The 19,621-nt window shown below is 44.1% G+C and overlaps 1 pseudogene; it reads right to left on the reverse strand.

Annotated features, from left to right (window-relative positions):
* Positions 1–642: 642 nt before the first annotated feature.
* LOC129665220 (40S ribosomal protein S2-like) lies at positions 643–3,228 on the reverse strand (annotated as a pseudogene).
* Positions 3,229–19,621: the final 16,393 nt, after the last annotated feature.

The following is a 19,621-nucleotide window of genomic DNA, read 5'->3' on the forward strand; positions in this document are numbered from 1 at the left end:
TGAAGTTAGGAAAGCCTTGTTTCCACAAAATTGATCACTAACCTCCATATGTACGCCTTGACATGTGTACATGCACCCACGTGCCTACACACATATACACACAAGAAAACAAATAAAAAGAAATGCACTGATACAACCGTGTGTGGTGTATGTGTCTGCGTGCGTGTGCGTAATCGTGTGGAGGCTGAGGTTGATATTAGGCATTTTCTCGCCATTACTCTTTACCTTATTTTTTGAGACAAGTCTTTCACAAAGCAAACATAGAGGCCACTGATTTGGCCAGACTGGCTGGCCAGAATGCTGCAAGGATCAGCTTGTTTCCAGAGCCCCCAGCACTGAGGTTGCAGCCAGCTTTTATAGAGGCGCTGTAGACTTAACTCAAATCTTGATGCTTGCTCAGTAAGTACTTCACCGAGCCATCTCTCCAGCCCCTGATACAATTCTTGTGGGGCTAAAACTCAAAAACAAAATGCTGAATGAAAACTAATTACACACACAGGGAAATTCTACTAATTTGAAGCCTGACAAGGCTAGTAATAAAGGGAAAGAGTTGTGGCTGGCAAGACACAAAAATAGAGAAGGCTAAAGATTGGCTACAAAAAGCATCTGAAGGATTTTTTTTTTAAATGGACTTAGTTACCTTTATGTGGTAGCTGCAGACAGAGCCTGGGTCCTCTGGACAGAGACTCTGACATGGGTTTTCACAGGATCATCAGTGAATTCCTGACAAGGAGACTTGGTAAACACAGTGTGTTTCCAGAGGTCAGGGGTCAGGTAGCTGTGGGTCTTGGAGACGGCATTAAAGGTGGCCTTGTCAATGTTGCCCAGGGTGGCAGTGCGGCCTCTGGCTGATGTGTAGCAGTCATCAATACCAGACATCATCAAAAGCTTCTTGGGCACAGGAGCAGAGTACCTCTGGTAGCAGTGCCTCTGGGAGCAGGGATGAGACACACCAAAACAGAGTCACAGCAGCCTGTCACCTTGCATGGAACAGTGTGGGGCTTGCCAATCTTGTTCCCCCAGTAGCCTCTCCATACAAGGACAATGGCAAGCTTGGCCAAGATGATGTCCCCTCTGATGGCTACTTCTTGGAGGAAGCATTTAACACCAAGACTAACATGACCGTTGTAGTCCCCAATAGCGATGAAAGCCTTGAACCTGGTCAGCTGGCCAGCCAAGTCGGCTTCTGCACTGGCATGATCTTTAGAACCTCATCCTTTAGGGATGCACCCAGGAAAAAGTCAATAATCTTGGATTCCTTACTGGGCAGGAAGAACGGGTAGATCTCCTCCAAGGACTTCATCTTCACGTTCTTAACCAGGAGGTCCACCTCGGTAACTGGGATCCACTCCTTGTCTTCAGCTTTACCTCCGCGAACCTCGACCCTAAAAACCACCTCTAAAACTACTCCCGAATCCACCCTGCTGCAGCCTCCTAATCTTGACCCCCACCCCTGGTCCCACTCCTTTGGGCTCTCCCACTGCGCTTTTTTCCAAAGAAGCCTGAAGGAATTCTTATGAGGAAGGAAATGCTCAAGTCCTGCTTGCTGTGGCGTTCACAGGCACGCATCCTTGTGAAAACTCTGCACTTCACAGCAGAAGTAGATTCAAGTTTTGACAAATCTAAACAACCCCCTTTACAATGGGCAAATCCAACAGGTAGAATATGAATGGGCAATGAGCACACAAAAGGGCTCCATGTCCTTAGTCAACACTCAAGGAAATGTAAATGAAAACTGCAGTATATACCAGCAAAATGCCCCCTGGAGTGGCAAAAATTGAAAATACCCAGAATAGTAAACATTACTAAGGATATGAAGCAACTTCATTCTCCTATGCTGCTGGGAAAAGACTATAAAATAAAACGACTTTGAGAGACTCCTTGGCAATTTCTTATCAAGTACCCCTTTACCCACCAACCCAACAATTCCATTCCTTAGAGAACTAAAAAATACTCTACAAGAAGATTTATACAGCAATCATCACAGCAGCCTTATTTCTGGTATTCCTAAACCAGGAATACCAATTGCCTGTCAACAGGAGAGTAGATATGATATGATATATCACTGTAAGGAACCATCACTTGGCAATAAAAAGGAATAAACAATAGTTTCAAGCAACAACATGAACAAATCTCATAGTGTGTTGAATGAAAGGAGCCAGACACCAGAAGCTTATAGGTGTGCTATGAAATTCCATTTCTATCAATTCCAAGAACAGGTGCTAGAGAGCCCGGGGCATACGGTTTATAAGTTTGAGAACACCCTGGGCTGCACGGAAGACCGTATTTCAAAGGGAGTGGGCAAAACTAACAGGTGCTAGTGGTTAGTTCAAGCATAGAAGACGGAGGTTCATCTGGAATAGAACAGGGAGAAAGGATGCATCAGAAAAGGAGACATAACAAAATTTTTTGGGTAATAAAAAAAAATATCCTTTGTCTCAAGTAGAGGTGTGTACATTTGTCAAATTCCCTTGGGTCATACAACTAAACTCTGTATGTAAGTTATATGCTTGACCCTACATATATGAGATTCAACTAATTTGATCAAAAATATTCTATAAAGGATCTGGAGGCAGAGATCCATGGGAGAGCACTTGCCTAATGTGTTTAAGTCCCTTGACTTAATCCCTGGCACTACACAAAAGAAGTACCAAATATTTTTCATCTCTTGAACAGTTTTCTTGTTATTATTCCCTAAACAATGCAGCACAACAACTATTTCCATAACATCTTCATTACATAAGGTAGCAAGCCTAAGTAATGCAGAGATGAGTTCAGGTTGAAGGATGGCTATGTATATTTTATTTGTGATTATGACACCACTGGATTTCAGAGTCTTTATTTCTATGAATTTTTACATCTGTGGGGGAGTCCTGAAATCAGTATCTCATGATTATTGAGAGCTGTCCTACTTAGTAGTTTTTAATAGCAGAAGAAAAAGGGCACAGGAGCTTAGAACCACCATTTGTGCTTGGATCTCGTAACCAGAATTCAGTCACATCGCCACAGCGGCTATAGGAGAGACTGAAAAAACAGACTTCATTTCAGGCAACTTTGTCCCTTTTTAAAATTTGGATGTATTTTTACTATAGAAGCAGCAAACACTTGATGAAGAGGGACAATTAAAACCGTCTGTTGTTGCCTTCCTTCTGAAGGAGCTGGGGTCAGGAAAGACTGTAAATATTTATTATCCAAAAGTTCTTCTAGTTTTCCCTTACCAGTGCTCATGTTGTAGTTTTCAGGGTTGGCTTTTCCTTATACCAATGAGGGAGGGTCACTATTTCAACAGTGCCCATAACTTTGATAATCTGCCAAAAGCATACAAATGGAAAGGGGCATAAAGGAAGCCTCCTTAGCAGAGCTAGGGGAGAAAATGAAACAGCTCTCAAAGTGAAAATGAAAATGGAAACCTGCACAGAACACTCAGATGTGTGACATCTGCCAACTTCCGAGCAGAAGGAACCACAGCCTTTGCATTCAGAGACCCACTGGGCTTCCCCTGAGGTGCACACAGGACTTCCTTGGGTCTAGCCTGTCCCAACAGACTCAACAACCAGGATTCTCTTAAAACCCTGGGTCCCTGTAAAGATGGTACTAGAGATATCTGAGCTTCCACTCACTAGATAATTTCACATCAGCCCTGATCCCAGGCTATAATTTTCCTGCAGAGGATCTTATTCCCTTGGCAAGAAGTAAAAAGGCTTGTGATTTTCATTTTCCATAAGAGCTGTACATAAATTTCATGGCTGTCACTGATCCCATACCTTGCATTTGTTTTCTCCCCCTCCATCATAATCAGTCAGACAACAAACATTTATGGAATTTCTGCTTTGCTTTGCTCTGGGCTCAAATCTGGGAAAGCAGAGAAATCCGGAAGCACAGCTTGGGCTAGGAGTTCACCCCCTCCCACTCTCCCTCCTCTCTTCCTCTCCCACTCCCATGCCTTCCACCTCTGCTTTCATTCCTGAGGCATTGATGTCAGCCTGCATTACACCCAAGAACCCCAAGATTTGAAGCTCTATGGATGAGTTTCTCTACCTCCCCAGTCTGTCCCCTCCACCTCCCCCAAATGGGCCCTGCTCCCAGCCTGCTCTCACTCTAGCCAGACACCTCTTTCCCAATATAGACAGATGAGAGATGAGCAGGGTCTGCTTGATGAAATTGGCCCATGGGCTGCCTCCAAGATCTGGCTGCAAGGAGAATGGACTGGAAGTTGCGCAGCCATTATCTTGGCTGACAGCCCCCTCCCCATCTTTTCTCTATAATGAATTGCATGGAGAGCTCAGCTGTCATGAAAGCTTTTGAATTCCAGCCCTCCCATCCTCCCGGACATCCTTAGAGGTTATCTCAGCAAGACAGGTGGAAGAGAAAAGAGAAAAGCTTAACCCTATAAGAATAATTATGATGTATTATTAGCAATTGATGGCAATTCAGCACAGAATTTTCAATATAGATGCTACTGACTGCAATTTTTCTCTGTCATATTACACACACACACACAAAGGCTGCATTTAATGACTCCAAAGTTCAGAACAGTTTTTCAAAGCTGAGTTTAGTTCCTTAGAAGCATCATCTTATACGGGGAGTTCAAATGAAATTGAGATGCAGTCTGAATACAGAAGCTACTTTCCAGAGTAGGAGAAAATGTTATAATTTGTATGTTTTTATGAAAAAACCACTGGTTGGCATTGGTGTCGAGTTATATGCTATTATTAGGGGTACTGTACAGAAATCAGAGGGGCCCTCAAAATGGCAGAACATCTTCCAGTAGGATCTAATCACTGGCTTACAGGCAGGACGTTCATCTCATTAGGTTCTTTGTCTTCTGTGCCTAGCATCAAGCTGGATACAAGCAGAGATTTGATAGTTTCTGGCTGGAAAGAGTGGATGCATGGATCATTGGATGGATCAATGAGCATATATACACAGATCTGTAGTGGTTTATTTTAATGTGTTGAGAAACCAATCCTGTTAAAAAATAAAGGCTGGAAAGCTTGCGGTGCATGTTCAAAACAGTGATGAGTGTTTTTGATATGTTTTGTATGGCTAAAAACTAACAGTATCTGTGTATGTAAATTTCTTTTTTTTTCTTTTTTTGGCATTTGTGCAAGTGCATATGAATGTGTGTGTGATGCCCATGGAAGCAAGAGGAAAACTTATGTTATCTCCAGAAACACTGAGACATTAGGACCTAGGACTCATTGATTAGGATAGCCTTACTAGCCAGCAAATCCACAGGGATCCTACTGTCTCCACTTCCATATGGTGAGTATGTATATCAGATATGTAGATTTTTACACAAGTTCCAAGAAGTCAAACTTGAGTCTTCACGGTTAGGTCACAAGCATTTTACCAACTAAGCCATCCTCCAAGTCCATAAAGTTATCAGGACTAATTCTGAATAAAGGGGATAATTTCTTTCCAATGTCTCTGCTGGATGATGTCACACCTGGAATGGATGCTAGAGCAGGAACTCTGGGAAAGCTGATGGCTTCCTTGTGATGGTGTCCCTTACTAAATCTCAAAGCTGGAAATGTCTTTATCACCTATAATACTGATTGGTGAAACAGATTAAAGAAGTTTTGAATCCATTATACAATTCACTGTAGAGCAGTGATTTTCAGCCTGTAGATTGTGACCCCTTTGAGAGTTGAATGACCCTTTCATAGGGGTCATATATCAGATATCCTGCATATCAGATATTTATATTAGAAATCATAACAGTAGCAAAATTACAATTTTGAAGTAGTAGCAAAAATAATTTTATACTTGGGGATAACCACAAATAAGTAACCACATTAAAAGGTCACAGTATTAGGACGTTTAAAGATGATGATCAAGAAGGCAAATGCTTTTTGGATCAATAGTTTCTAAATAACCCTTTCAGAGTTCTCAGAATTAGAAAGAGCCTCTCTCAGATCCTACATGAGGCAAATAGTTTGCTGCTGTGGACAATCTGAATCAGTCCCACATCCCACACCTGGGTCAAAACAGAACTATGGTTACATCCACGGCTGGCCACTGTTGGCCTAATAGAGCATTTACACTTGGCTTGCAGCAATGGATTTCAGTGCGTCCCGTGCAGTTTTCAAAGAGAGCTGACTTCATGCTGTTATTAATGCCTAGAAATGGGGCTTTTTCATGGTCTTTCTCCTGTACATGTTTAGATTTTATTTAAAATAGAATCTCATTCATTTATTCAGGCTGGCCTCAATTGCCTTAGCCCCTTGAGTAACTGGGATTATAGGCACACACCACCAGGCCCATCCTGCTCATGAGTTTCATAAACAGAGAAACACCCTGAACTGAGGACTGTGAGCTCATGCAGGCTCAACACTATCCTTTCAGTTACCCAGGATTCTGGCCTTTTAAGGTTAGAGAGCAAACATGATGATGTCTCAGGTCATTCATATCTGGCTGAGGCAAGACAGGTTTTGCCTGAACATCTGAGATATCTACCCCTAAATCTACAGAATAATTAAGTATCTAAATTATACCTCTGGTGTTGAATCTTGCTGTCCACAACAGGATTGGCTAGAACTGATAGGTGTCTCAGGAGTAGGCAACAGAGGCTTAAGAGGGCAGAAAACCACTCTTAGGAATGTTCTGGAACAGGTTAATCAAAGACTTCTGGAAATATTGGAGTAAGTATAGATTCCTTGGCTCTAAAGTATGAGGAAGCAGAGACAGCATGTCATAACAAACCAAGCCAGTATATCCCCTCACATAGCACAGGTGTGCTAGCAAGGCTGGGAGCAATAGGTAACTGTAAGGGCAATAAGGTCCCTATTATGCAGACAAAAAATACAGGACAGCAGACAAGAGATGGTCAGAGAGTCATTTCTGTTCTCTTGAGCACTCCTCACAGGTTGGCACCCTGGAGCTGCACAGTTTTCAGTAGCTCCCACTTTAAAAGGGCTCCATCCCCAGGCCAGGGCCCTGTGCTGTTAATAACATACAGTTTATTTGGAAGGTTGAAAATAAAGTAGGAAACAGAGTATAAGACAGAGAAAGGAAGTCACCCCCAAACCTGACATAATCTCCCCCAGTAGACAGGGCTACATCAAGCCAGTCAGCACTGCAGGTAAAGTTAATCCCCTAGAGAAATCTCCCAGGGAAATTACCCATCTGAGGCATGAGGGCACAGGGGTCACTGGTTGAGGTCCCTGTGAATGGGAACATTCATTCCCTGGTGCTTCCATCACTAGCATCACGGGCAAGTGAAGTAGTCTTAATGCCACAGAAGTGGTCTCAGGTGCTAGCAGTTGGGTGAGAAAATGTAAGCAAATCACCAGTGTTTCCATGTTTAAAGATCATCTGTTTGTTGATACAACTGCTAAGGAGCCCTCCCAAAGGCTCCTTCAGCTCCATCCCCAGTTTCCCTCACTAATAAGGGCCCAGCTCCCCATGTAAAGGAATGAACCCACACTCTCTTCTCAGGGATCAAAGGTTTTCCCTGCAGTGAGCCAACACTAACATCCCTACAACTACCACATGCCATTTATGTATCTCTCTAGCTGCCACCGGACTGCAAGCAGCTACCCTCCTCTTTGCATGCACAATGGTGGCTCTTCACTCAGACAAAACTGCAAAGCAATCCAGGGCATTTTAGAAAACTATCCATGAAGGACCTTTCAAACCCGAGAAAGATTTGAGTTAAATCATTCCAGAGTTCAAGTAATCAGGTGAGTCCTCCTTACCCTTCTACCAAAAGGAATGTCCTTTATGTCATTCTTAGGTGGGCCAAGAGCTACATGCATTTATCATAAAGTTCAAGATTGGAGCTCAATATAAAGATGAAAGCCAAACCAAGGCTCCCCAGGAGACAAGGAGCTCTGCTTTCATAAGCTTGGAGGAGAGAATATTACCTTTCAGGATATAGTGCTTCTAATTTGATCCTGCAAAGATTTCTGCAAAAAGGAAACCAGTGAAGTGTCAGGAGAATGCGGCATATGTGGGTATCTATACAGAATTTTTATCATGGTCACATTCTTCAGGATCTCAGCCATCAATTATTTGTGACAGGCGGTCAATTGTGTATCTCTCAAGAACTTCCCATTATGTATCTTCCCTGGATTGTAGAGGGCAAGATTGTCTATTCTTCCTCTCCTGTAAGGCCTCCCATCACTTACTGCCCGCATCCCCATGGAATGTCCTGAAATGATAGGTTTTCTAAGGCTGTAAGGGAAATTACTTTGTGCTCCTCACTTGCTATTCACAAAAAAGCCACCAGAGCCAGCACAGCTAGAGGAAAGCAACCTGCAGGTGTTGAAGCAGATGTTCCTCTGCAACCCTCAGAGAACAAAAACATCTGGAGGCAACAACACACCACTTTTGTTCAGAAAAGAGGCAACACTCTACCATAGAAATCATTTTTCCTTAAAACTCTAGCCTGAAATAATTGCACATTTGTTAAGGATTGACAGAAGACTTTCATGAATTTTGTTATCTTTGACAGTAGCAAATAAGTAGATAGAAAAATGTACTCTCTTGAGGCTTTTAACAGAAAAAAAAAAAACACACAGTTGGAAAATTGTGCCAAAGAGCATGGCAATATTTCCATACTTTTCTGGACTTATAGGGATAAAATGGTCATTAAGGGTAAAAGGTCTGTTAGAAAAGCAGTGGTTTCAGTGGTTTTATTTCTAGTCTTTCCCTTGTCAAAGCCTCAATATCCAGTCCCTAAAAGTGGAAAAATATCAAACCTAAATTTCTATCATGTGCCTTGTAAACAATTGGTTTTATTCTTAACAGAGTCTCCCTACATTTTGGCATTACGTAGAATGTAATTGACTATTAAATGATTTTGGAAGAACTGACCTCAATTTGTGGAGTCAGTACCCAAAAAAAGATTTCATGGTGCTCTTCTGGTGCCATGTTTGATGAGTGATTGCATGGTGGAGTACAGGGTCATAGAAAGGGAAAGAGGCTAAAGAGCTCCTAATCTGGGCTGACAGTATGATATTAATTGAAACTTTTAACTAACCTACAGCCTCTGAGAAAGTTCAAGGGATTACAGCCCGTGCAAGTCCAATCCCTGTAAATTCCACTTCAGCCTCTCTCAAGTCTTCTGTGCCTCCAAATAGGAGAGGCCAATGCCCCCCTTGCATTCTGTAATAAAAGGAGACAGGTCTGAGATTGTCCATCAATATACATATTAAATTCCTACCATATGCCCAGGGGGCTGACTGAGTGACAAGGCCAGCTGTTGGGATAACAATCTGTATATGACGTGTTTGTTGCATATACCCATAACTCCAAATCCCTGCCATGGTTACTCTTCAGTGTCAGCTTGATGGGATTTATAGAACCACATGGCAACACAATCCTTGAGCTTGCCTATGAGTGCACTTCCTGAAAGGTCTGACAGAATAGGAAAGCTACAACCCTGAATGTGGGTGGCACCAGGAAGGGGTCCCAGGATGGAGAAAATGAGCTGAGAGCCAGCATTCATCTCTCTGCTTCCTGACTGTGTGCCATATGATTTCCTCACACAGTTGCCTCTGTAAACCTTTTCTTTGGTTGCTTTTAGTCATGTATTTTGGGTAGTAATTAGAAAATTCCCATGAAGGTAGTCAGGACTGAGTAACTCACAGCCCAAAAGAAGCCAGCGGATCCCAGCTACTGGCATGAGTCTCCCTCCCTGGGTGCTGGCAGTTACATCAGCTCTTTGAGCAAGTAAACACTGGTGACTCAGAGGGCACTAGCATCAGACAGTGGGTCAGGGAGGTGCAGCCTCTCTGAGACTGGCAGGAAAAGAAAAGTGCCCTGGGTTCTAGATGGAGGCCCATAGCACCCTGGCATGTGAAGGATCCCTGGAGAAGTCTAGCACAGGCAGAGGACTAACTGGTGTGGGGTGCATGGACTGGGCCACGAGGAACTGGCCCAGAGCTGGGGAGGTGAAGTAGGTTCAAACCCCAGAAATCTTAAACTGAGACCGTATAAAATCTCATCCTGAGACCAGCAGGAGTGGGACAGCTCCCTTCCTGTTTCCACGCCTGCCTTGGAGTTTGTAAACCTGACCCCCAACCAGGTGGTCACAGGTGTCACCTGGGTATAAATAGAGCATCACCACACTACCATGCCAGCCCCAACCAGCGGGAAATACTAACCCTCAAACCCTTCTCACTGCCGAAGGTTTACAAAGTCCCTGTTCACACGAAATAAATGCACACCATCTATTTCACCAATCATCTGAAACTGGCTATTTCTACCAAAGAAGGGATCCCCTTCTCCCGAAGAATTCATCGATGGACCCCTGGGCTCGGACTCTCATCTTGACCACCGCAGCCAGTCACCAGCTGCCTCCGAAAATCACGAGGCAATAAGCTCCTGCCATTTGTCAGCATGAGCCACCACCACCTTCTTGCCGCAGCGTTCATCTGCCACAGCAGGCTGCCGGCTCTTCCTGAAGCTGCCACCCTCCTCACCTGAGTCAGGTCGGCTCCCTCCTGGCTCAGTCCTGGATCCCTGGGCGCCTGCAGATGCCTGGCCTGCTGATAGCAGCCCAGCTGAAAGAGCTGTGACACTGCAGTGTACTGCAGAGAGGGTCTTTCTTTCCTGTATGCTTATCAGAGAGCCGTAACCCTTCACATGGAGAGGATCTTCTCCCGCAGCCCTGCCTGGTCAGAAATCCTGTAGCAAAGAACCTAATCATGCTCTACCCATTTCAGGCCGAAGTCCGGAGGTGCCAGAGCATTCCAGCGAGACGCTCGTGCTTCTTGCCTGCCTATTTGGTGCCTAGTGGCGTCCAGGAACCGCAGGGAGAGGCAGAACCACAAGTGGGGCCCTGCGATGCCCAAGGACAAGCATAGGCATGTACAATTACGACAGAGGTCTGAAAGCGCAAGGCTCCTGGGATATACACTTGGCCCAAGCCAGGGGAAGGAACATCAGTCAGGAGAGCAGTTTTTAGCAGCCCGCAGGCTTAAGCAGCAGAGTTAGCACGACTCTAGAGAGGGATCAGGCACTTGTCCACCTCCAGGCTTGTAAGTAGCAGTCATGCCCTCAGTTGTTGGTCCTGACTGATGGCTTAGGGATATTCACCTTCTGTTGACATTGCTGCCACCACATACATCAAGGGTCAACGCTGACACAATGATGGTCCTATCTGGGGTCCATTTGGCCCTTAGTCAGCATGTCTTAGAAGAACAGACCACAACCCTGGCAAATAAAGATGGAGCAATCATTCCTAGACCCCACCACACCTCATTCCTCTTCCCATGTGCTTAGGTAACTTCTCAGACAGGTTTCCACTCTCTGTGTGTTGTTTATGGGTTTGGTTTTGAGGGAAGAGTTTCATTATGTAACCCATTATGTAAGCCTAGAACTCACTCTGTGAATAAAGCTGGCCTTCAACTTGCATGATCCCCCTGCTTCCCAGGTGCCGCTGCCAACATGGTCCCTCTCTAAGTGCTTCCACAGCTGGAGTTTGAGTCATGACAGACAATCCAAATGTTCCAAATGTCTCCTTCCCAGTCCCTGGCCATGCTGACCTAGTCCCCGAATGCCTTGCAACATAGAACCTAGCCATACAAGGCATAAGGCTTAGCTACCTGTCTTAGGGTTGCTATCGATAACCTAACCAATTGGTCATGAAATAACATGACCAAAAGCAAACTGGAAGGAAAGGTCTTATCCTTCCATATCACTGTTCATCATCCAAGGAAGTCAGGGCAGGAACTCAAACAGAACCCAGACCTGAAGGCAGGATAAAAAGGCCATAGAGGGGTGCTGCTTACTGACTTGTTCCATCTGCTTTCTTATAGAACCCAGGACCACCAGCCCAAGGATGTCAACATGTACAATGGGCTGGACCCTCCCACTTCAATCAGTAATTTAAATAATGCCTTATAGCCAGCCTTACAGGATCTTATGGAGGTGTTTTCTCAATTAAGGTTCCCTCCTTTCAGATAACTCTAGCTTGTGTCAAGTTGACATAAAAATTATCATGCACAGCTACTGTCCTCGAATAGAAAGAGAAATATATTAGTTACCATGAAAGAATAAAAGTTACTATCTCACTAGACCATTAAATTATAAAATTATTAAAGAAAAACACAGTGCAGCATACTCAAAGAGCAAATTGGTCTGGGAATGCAGGACTGAGCTGAGTAGCCATGGGTACATGGGAGATTTAACAGCTTGAGAATAAACTCCATCATTTCCAACTTCCATGATCAGGCTTTGAATTACGGTGCACTCTTCGCAAAAAGACAGGGGAGAACAGACAGCTCTTAACTTTTCAAAAGCAATTTGTCAAAACATTCTGAAGACCTTCGAACCTTTCATCCAGTAAGCGTACTTCATGAAATGTATTGATAGGGATGGGTTAAAAAGCACAACAACAAGGAAAAGAATAGATTTTAGTGCCTACTTTGTCAGAGGTTATTAAAAGTAACTTACATGTCACTTTTCTCATTTAATTTTTCACAAAGCTAGGAGACAAATACTACTACCATTCTACAGGTGGCAAACATAAATCAGTAAGACTTTAAACATCTTTTCATACAGTCATAGAGGCAGGGTCCAAACCTAGAGCCCATGTCCTTAACTACTCCCTGATGCTCCCAGAACTCCACAAAATACTACCTACAATGTGGATCACAGGAGACATGCTCTCTGTCTGGTAAGGGCAGAGATGTAAGGTTATGTAATGCATATAAATGCATAAATATGAGGATAAACTATGCCAGTTGGGAGACTCTTTAGCAGGCTTGACACTGATACAGGTAAAGATTATGTGATAACATCAGCTGTGGAAAGTGGCAAGGAGGAAAGAATGTCTACAGTGAATCTATGTGATCTGTAGAAGCCATCAAGTTTACACTATTTTCTTAATTTACAGAAGTCTATTTTTATAAATTTTAAACTATGAAAATACCAGCTCCTGGAGAGAAGGTGAGATGTAGGCAGAAGGACCCAGGTAGAGGAAGAAGCCAGGCCATCCAGGGACATGAGGGACTTACAGTGGCCAAAAAGAAGTTGGTGCTGCAGTTGAAGCCATGTGCAGAAGGCAGTGGCCCAGAAAACACAAGGAGGCAGCTCTGACTGCAGACAAAACCTGGTAGGAAGGATCTCAGAGTTACTCAGGTGTGACACTCAGTGAGGCTTACTGGAAGGCACCACATAGGATGAGGGTTCTTGGTGAACATAGACACAGGCACAGCAGGAGGCAGGGAGCAGGCTCCCTGAACAGAACCTGACTCCTTGGAAGCTGTGGTGTCCAAGGTCCACACACATGCATGTTTAGTCTGTGGACACATGAACATGTCATATATTTGTATGTAAGTACAACATGAGAGCCAAACTTCAATATCTGCAGCTATGATCTGACACTGCTGAAGCAACTCAGATGAGGTGTCATGTAGCAAAGGTCACCCACAGCCCAGGCTTGACTCAAGGATAGCAAGACATTTAGAAAACATGTAAGGGCCACTGTATGTGACCATGTTCAGGAATTGGGTTCAATCAGTGGCAAGTCATTGAGGTTTGCCTGGTAATTTCAGAGACAAACCTTTAGGTCACCACTAGAACTACTTATCCTCCCTCAACTCTTGCAGAACAGTTTGAGCTAACCCTAAAGTCATATGTCATAAAACTCTTTCCAGGGCCACAGAGGATGTTAATCCATCAATTAATGCCCACTAGGGCTCAGTCCTCTCTGCTGAAGTGTCCCTGCCATAGCAACAGCAGTGGTGGCATTTGAAACGGCACATAATGACTCAAGCAACATGTCTTTGGTAGAGCTGGAGTATCACTTTCACTAGGGCCATTGTGGTCCAGACTCAGCACTCTCCCTGTGGAGTGGCCTTCCTTCCTTAGGCGGCTATCCAGAGCATAAGCCCCACTTCATTTTCTCCTCATTTCTATCCTGGAGACCCAGGATGCTTCCCTCTGTGCTTTCTGGCCTGAAAGAGGTTTGGAAAGCACTCTCTACCTCCACAAGATACATATATAAAGATCAGCACCATGTACCTATGTACCCTGGGTCCCCAGCCTTCATACTCAAGATGCTGGAGCAGGTAGAAGCTTGGAGGACCACACAGTCTGGCGGTGGGGAGTAGCCCAGAGAAGATAATAGACTTGACCCACAATAGACAGACAGGTAGAGGACAGGGATCTGGGTTTCCTGACACCCAGGCCAGTGACCAAGGTACATTCCTGACCCCAGAACCTCCTTTAGCTACAGCTAAGGTCCAGGGGGGATGGCTTTTTCAAATTCCCAAAAAATGACATTAAACACAGGGGCATGGATGCCTCGTTTGAAGACCCAGTCATACACATTGTTTTCAACTCTGTTGAATTATTTAACAACAAATATTGAGCAGCTGTTGTGTGTCTGGACCTGTTCTGAGACTTGAGGTTGTAAAAATGAAGCTTACATGACCCTGGCACTGAGGCACTCGGGGTCTATACTTCTTCTTAGATGTATCTCCACTATTCTCATTATTTCATCCCAACAACCAACAGTTAGCCAGAATCCACTAAGTGCCAGAAACTGTGCTTGGGCCCAAGAGCATTTGCCCAGGGGATCATGAGACAAGGAGATTGTCTGGCCTACCAAAGTCTAGTTTTTGGCCCTCCCTCACCTCGCCACTAGCCAGCCAGTTTTCCCATCTTGAACACTAGCACTTGGTGGCTATAAAAAGCTACTCTGGATGTTGCCCAAAATCTCTTCATACCCCATCCCTGCCCTTTTCTTCCTGCTCCTGGGCAAACACCTGAGAGGTCACTAGGCAGGAACGTAGTTATGGGGTGAGAAGGAAGAAATCTAGAGTGAAGCTCTTCTGACTTATAAAGGGAGAAGCCCTCTCTCTGTCCCTTTCTGGTCACCACTTAGACAAAACCTAGAAGAGTCACAAGGTAGTCCTTTCTTTCTGGCCAAAGAGTCCCTGAACACTTGCCACTTGTACAATCCAAAGGGTGCCATTCACATCAGACTCAAGTCACAGCTACCCAGGCTGTGTGCTACGCAGCTATGTGGCTACATGTGGCTTCCTGGTCCTTGACATCAGAGGGCAAGCCCCAGAGCTTTTGACTTTGAAGCAAGAAGTCAAAAGAGGGATGTGGAGACAGCCTAGGCAGGTGTTAAGAACAGGAGTCTTTGATTCAGGGGACAGAGAACACAATTTGGAGCCAGCTGTTTGAGTTCTGTTGAGACTGTCTTGGCTGCTAATGAAGACAATGCTAGAAAGAGGCTTCACAGTGCTGGCTGAAAATGAAGGAGAAAAAAATCAGTTCAGACAAGGTGCTTTAGATTTAATTGTTCCATTTCAAAGATCCGTCTGGTTGCTAGACCAGAGACCACGGGCGTGGAGCTGGCAGGGAGTGGGGGAAGGAGGCTGTCACAGAACAGGCCTTGATTTGATTATCATATCTCCAAGTACTCAAGGCAGCAAACAACAGAAACTGTGTCCTGTCATGTCCCCCTGTCACTTCTCCTGGCCCATACAGAAACCTTCAGTTAATTTAATGACAGTCTGCAGTCCAGAAGCCCCAGAGTGGGACTATGGCTGAATGTCTGGCTCAATACTAATTTCCATTAGCCAGGGGCCTTAAAAAGAGGCAAAAGACAGGGAGGATTCAATGTGGCTCTGCAGAGTTCAGCTTCGCTGTGGTTCACCAGCAATGTTACCTGTCTTTCCCCATAAATGGAGCCTTGAGGAAGTGGTTATCCCTCTCATTTTCCTCAAGATTGCTACAATGAGGACACACATACTGTTTAGGTTGGAAATTTCTGGGTTTTGTTTTACTGAGAGTCTTGTGTGCCTGTGCTGGCCTTGAATTCCTTATATAGCAAAGTGTGGCTTAGAACTGATTCCCCTGTCTCTACCTGAGATTACAAGCCTATTCAGTTTTTCTTTTCTCTTCCCTTCCCCCACTACCATCAACTCTACTCTCTACTTTGAGACTAGAAAGAAAAACTTTACATGGATAGATATATGTTCCTTTCCTTGCTTCTTCAAACTCACTCCCCCTAAGATAATGCCCAGATAGATATCTAGTCAGGCTGCCCATTGCCCCCCAGGCCCACATGCAGTCTTAGAACCCTGAAGCCAGGAGCAAAACCACCTTGCTCTTTTCAGTGAGCTCAAAAATGCTGAGCATAGCTGGTGACATTTCCCACCCTGGGTCTCCAGAACTTCCTTCCCTAAGGAAAGAAAGCCCCCAAAATTGTTGGACCACATTAGTCCCTCCTGAAATATCTCTTTGGAAGTTTTTTTTTTCAGAACTCACAGATGAGACCACTCTACAAAGGCTATTCCTGTGTCTCAAGCAGAAACAATTGCTAAAAACATTGTACATGTAATTTTGTGATCTCCCATCAAAGACAAATAAAATTCTACATTGCCTACCTTGCTCTCCAACTTCCTCCCTTGCTTCCTTCCCTTAATACACTAATCTCTTTGGACCAATTGTCCCCAACTTGTGGTGGTCTGAATAGAAATAGCCCCCGTAGATTCATGTGTTTGCATGCTTGGCCATAGGAAGTAGCACTATTAGGAGGTATGGCCTTGTTGGAGTAGATGTGACCCTTGCTGGAGAAAGTATGTCACTATGGGGTGGGCTTTGAGTTCTTATACCCTCAAGCCATGCCCAGTGTGCATCAGTCTTCCCTTCTGCTACCTACAGATCAAAATGTAGAGCTTTCAGCTCTTTCTCCAGCACCATATCTACCTGCATGCTGCCATGCTTCCTGTCATGATAATGGACTAAGCCCATTACCATGTTAACCCCAGTTAAATGCTTTCCTTCATGAGAGGTGCCATGGTTGTGACATATCTTCAGAGCAATAAAAACCCTAATTAAGACAGCACTCCACTGTCTCACAGGTCTACTAGATCTGAATCAGAACTACCATTATTTACCACCACTCAACTACCCCATCACCATCACCATTACCTATCACCCAGTCACCCCACCACTCCCACCAAAATTGCTCATGTGAGGATCATCAGTGACCTCCAGATCACTAATCTCAAAGGCATTTGTCAGTCTTTATCTTTGCTGGCCTTTTAGCGGCATTTGGCACAGTTGACTTTTCTGCCTCCTGAAAGTCTCACTGGCCAGATATGATGGCCAACTTCCTTGAACCTTCATCACACCACATTCACTCATTTACACTTTTCCCATCACAGCACCATAGATCCATTGAGTCTTCTGCTTCTTCCAAGATCTTTAATGTTCATACACAGCCTATGACATCCCTTGAGTTCTATATGCTGATGACTCACAAACACTGAGTAACTGGCCTGGTTCTGTCCAGTGGTAGACCCTGTATGGAAGGTATGTTCTACAGGATTATATGGGACTTCAAATTCAAACTTTCTCCTAGGAAAGCCTACCCTCCTCCATATTCTTATCTAATGAGTACTCACCAGCCTTCAGTCATCTAAAGAGGTAAAGCTCTAGATTCCTGCTGTCTCAACATTAACCCCATCTTGTCAGGTGTTTAATTTGGCTTCCAATCTATCCTTTTTCTTCAAGGCCCTCCACCCTGAATTTGTGGTCTTCACCCAGGTCCCTGGGTCATCCAAGGTTTGGTTGTTGTTGGTTTTGTTTTGTTTTTGTTTTTTTCTTAGTCTCTGAATTAGTTATTCTTCTTGTTGCTGTAACCAAATACCTGACAAAGAAAACTTAGAAAGCATTTATTTTGACTCACAGTTGAAAGTGCAATACATCATATTGAGTAAGGTCTAGAAACAAGTGCTGCTCTAAATATGGTGAGAGAAGCACAAGACAGCTTGTCACACTGCATCCTCAGGAAGCAGGGAGAAATGAATGCCTCCTTTCCCCCCTTTGTTTAGTCCTGGACCCTAGTGCATGGGATGGTGTTCCCCATATTCAGGCTGTGTTTTCTCTAGTTAAACATGTGCCCAGAAGTGTGTCTACTAGGTAATTCCAAATCCAATCAAGTTGATGACAACGAAGATTAAATCATCATAGACTTCTCAAACTTAAGCCAGTCATCTTTTCAAATGCTGGTGATCATGTCTGACCTTGACATGATCTTAAGGCTCTTACCTGTCTCTCCACACTCTTCATCCTGCTTTCCATCTTGACCTCAAGCTCAGTAGGGTTTTATTTCTCTTACTGAGTCTTCTCTTTGTGCTTTCTGTCTAATTACTATTAGGCTTTTAAATTGACTGACATGTGCCTTTTCCTAAGGAACCATATTCCCCTTAATTGATCCTAGGCTCTGAGTCAGATCTTCCTCCTATAGACCATAAAATACTAGTGTCTCCATTAACTTCTCTTAATATTCCCTTTTAAGGACATTGCAAATATGTAGAAGCAAAACGAACCAGATCCCTGTCTACACAAAGCCTTCAGTGAGCAGAAAGAAGACATTGAAATAACAAAGACCAGGAGCATGGCAGCACACACCTGTAAGCTCAACAGGAGGGCCACAAGTTTGAATCCAACCTGGGCAACACATGGAATTTAAGACCAACACATACTGTACAGTGAGGAGCCATCTGCAGGATAATGGCAACCAGAACGCTAGGCCATAAGGACAGAAGTGACACATAGCCCTAATAACCTCATCTGAGCCCCCAGGAACCAGCTACACTTAAGCAGTGGCACTTGCCAGCTAAACTGTACTTTGCTTGAGCTTGTCTGAGAAGTGTTTCTGTCATTTGTAAGTGAAAGTATTGAGATTCTAATGCTTTGTTTTCAATGTAATGTTGTATGAATGTCCTGATTCTCTACCTTTCTCTGTACGAGCACCCTATGTCATATGACTACTTTAAAACTCCTCCCCCACCATGTTTACTATCCTTTGATTTTTCAGCTGAATCGTGTGATGCACTTTGGCCAACACAATGGAGCAAAAGTAACAGTAAAGAAGAGGTAGATTCTCTGGGAAGTGGTGGTACACACCTTTAATTCCATCACTTGGGAGGCACAGGGAGGTGGATCTCTATGAGTTTAGGGATAGCCTGGTCTATAGAGAAAGTTCCAGGATAGCCAAAGCTATATAGAGAAACCCTGTCTCAAAAAAAAAAAAAAAAAGGTGGAGATAGGTTTATGATATACTGGAAGTAAACAACCCAAAAGTCTTAGAAAGTTCTTAAAATTAACAATATTCACAAGGTCCTTCCACAAAGTTATGGAGGCAGTAAACAGCTGGGGAAAGGAGACTCTCTGACCAGCTAGCTGCCTGTAAGAGACTCAGTCAATCTGTCAAGCTGCCTGAAGGCTAGGCAGAGAACTCCAGGGCTCTGTAAGCTGTTGCTCAGGCTGAAGTAAGTTTTTCAGTGATACAGCTATTTTTGAGTGATCTATGCCCTTATGAATGAATCCTCATCCCTATGCCTATAAGTAAACCCAATAAACTCATTGGTTCATCAAGTAGACTTTGGTGGAATCTTTACTTATGTCTGTTGTTGGTTCACTCTCTGGGGTGATCAGGCGTTTGTATCTCTCCAGAAAAAGTCACACAAAAGGTTTTCAGAAACATGCCCCATGTCTAGGGGTAGAAGGATTTGCCCTGGCTGCCTGGCTGTCCGGCTGCCTGGTCCTAAATGAAAACTTGACTCCAATGCCAATCCAGTTTTGCTCAATTTAGATCAGCCAACTCAGAGTCACAGAATCAAAACAAGTACTTACTCTT

Source organism: Psammomys obesus, unplaced genomic scaffold (genome assembly GCF_907164565.1).
Source record: "Psammomys obesus unplaced genomic scaffold, mPsaObe1.curated_primary_1811, whole genome shotgun sequence".
NCBI classification, from domain to species: Eukaryota; Metazoa; Chordata; class Mammalia; order Rodentia; family Muridae; genus Psammomys; species Psammomys obesus.